This window comes from Triticum dicoccoides, chromosome 2B (genome assembly GCF_002162155.2).
Source record: "Triticum dicoccoides isolate Atlit2015 ecotype Zavitan chromosome 2B, WEW_v2.0, whole genome shotgun sequence".
In the NCBI taxonomy this organism is placed as follows: Eukaryota; Viridiplantae; Streptophyta; class Magnoliopsida; order Poales; family Poaceae; genus Triticum; species Triticum dicoccoides.
Genome location: NC_041383.1, coordinates 549,075,912 through 549,078,724, shown reverse-complemented (window position 1 = coordinate 549,078,724; position 2,813 = coordinate 549,075,912).

Genomic DNA, 2,813 nt, shown 5'->3' with positions numbered 1-2,813 from the left:
ACCAAGTATATAGATGCATTAATTAAATAAGAGATATTGTGATATCCCAACATAATCATGTCCATCATGGGGCAATCTTCAACTTCACCTGCAATTAACAACGCTATAAGAGGGGCTGAGCAAAGCGGTAACATAGCAAGCAACCGTTTGCTAGGAAGGGTGACAAAGGTTAGAGGCTGACATGGCAAATTGGGAGGCTTGAAGAACAAGTGATAGGTAGCACAGCAAAGCGATAGAACGAAGCAACTAGCATAGCAAGGATAGTAGTAAGATCCAGTGTAGCAGTCATCTTGCCTGAAATCCCGCTAGGAAGAAGAACGAGTCCATGAAGAAGATGAAGCCACGAAGTCGAACCAAGCGTATACGAACGAATCCTCACGATCGCAACGAAACGGAAACTATCGAGAAGAAGCACACAACATGGTAAACACACCACACATAGACAAGACATGATGCACAACAAGCATGATGCATGACAAGGCTACATGAAGCTACTCATGGCAAGAGATGATGCAAACAAGAGCCAACACATCAAAGCAAGTTTAAATGAGGCCGGAAACAACATATAACAATTCCGGTAAGTCCTCATATGCAAGTTTCGAAATTGGTCCAGATCTAAATAAACCTTATGTTCAAGTTGTTAAACAGCAAGTTAAAATGCACCATGATGATCTACACGAGATTCTAGTCAAGTTACATATAAAGTTCATTTAATTCGGAGGTATGGCCTAGAAGATATGAGCAATACAAGTCAAACATGGCATTGATGCAAAATGCATACAAACATCGAGCAAACACCTCAAAACAAGGATGCAACATGATAATATAAATCTACATGCAAAATCAAGCAAGTTTCATATAGAGCACACTCAAAATGGAGCAACGGTTCAACACATACACTCTATACAAGTTATAGCAACAATCTGTCCAAAACAGCAACTAGGCATATTGCAAGCACTAAAACAACATGCTACAGCACCTAACATGAAAATAAAAGGCACATACATGATGTACAGGTAAAGCATAACAAAACATGAACACTGAGCTATCTCCAGAAATCACTAGAACATGTTCAAACACACATGGCAAGATTGCAAATAATAACAGTTCAGACTTTGCAGAAAATAATATCAGGTTGCAATGTTTAGAGCTATCAAACAACATGCTACAGGAACATATCATAGAAACTTATGACATGGCATGATACTAATAAATGCATAGAACAAAAGTCATTTACTGACCATGAGCAAAAAAGGGTCAGAAGATATGATGGCACCCATGTAAACATGGCAAATTATATGACAGATTCAAACATAGCAGGATCAACGATAAGTAGGCATGTTGGTGAGTTTGTACCGCTCACCACAGATCATTACATGGCATGACAAGGTGAACACCAGTAAGATGACATATTTATGAAGCTAATAATGGCAAGAGCAAGTTCATAGGATGCATGGATCACTAGCAAAGCTCATGGCAAAACTGAACTTAATGTTAACAGGCTGACAACAACATTATTTAGCAACTTGAGAGCAAGATTACGACAAGCTACAACAGGCTATAAATGCAACCAGGGGCATGGATGGATAGAGCATGACATGTGTAACAAAACATCCTTAGTGAACATCTCCAGATTATGCATAGAACGACTTGTAGCATCAGCTTCACATAGCATCACAAAATAGCGGATTCAGCCTAGCAAAACAGTAACAGCAAGTACACTACTTCACGATCTCGATTCACTCACCACAAGTCATTGCATGACAAGATAATCATAGAATCAGCAAGAAGACATGTTTATGAAACTAACCAAGGCAAGAACACGTTCATAGCATGCAACGATCAACTACAACAACCTTGGCAAAATTGAATAACATGTAAACAATTTGCCAGGAAACATTTTATAGCAAAAGTAGAGGAAACAAATGACATGCTAGACTACTCCATAGATGCAAACAGGGGCATGAATGGATAGATCATAACCATATGTTCAAAACATCCTTACCGCAGTATCTCAAAATATGCATGGATCTCTCTGTAGCATCAAGTTTACATGGCATCAAAATAATAGCAGAACAGGGACTGAAATCAACAACATCACGAAGCCTAGTTTGCATGCTTGTTCTAGTCACCACATTTATCACAAAAATACATGGCATACACCCCTGTAAAGATGGCATGATGTAGCACAAAACACATGTAGAGCTCATGCTCATAGGATGCACACACAAACATGGCAAAAATGACAAATGAACATGTTCTGCTAACACACAGCAGACAACATCATATAGCACTCTTGCAACGATGATTCAGGCATCAAGATGAGCTCAAATGAACATGGTGCAATGGAATGAAATGTAGAGCATCTGTCAATGAACATTTTTATATATCATATGCACGAAACAGAGCAGCATGCAAAGAGTTATGACATGTCGAACAGGGCACCAGAATGCTGAAAATCTCAGGGACGGGCAAAATTATACCACCGCGAAAAGTCAACGCGGGATGGCGGGATCCGGGACGGGGCGCGGGTGCGTTTGGATGGGCGGATTGGTGGATCTCATCCACCCTGCGGGTTGGATCCGGACGAGACGGACACCGGCGAGCTCCGGCGAGCTGGCGCGGTCGCCGAGGAGGCGCGGGGAGGGGCGCCGGCCGGAGCGGGACAACAAGGGTCGGCGGAGACAGGCCCGGCGCGGCGGAGGGCGGAGGAGCTCGGCAGGGCCGATTCCGGCGGCGGCGGCGGCTCGCCGGCGACAGGGCGGCACCGGCCGACAAGGCGGCAAAGGGCAGAAGGCGAGGCGCGCCGGCGG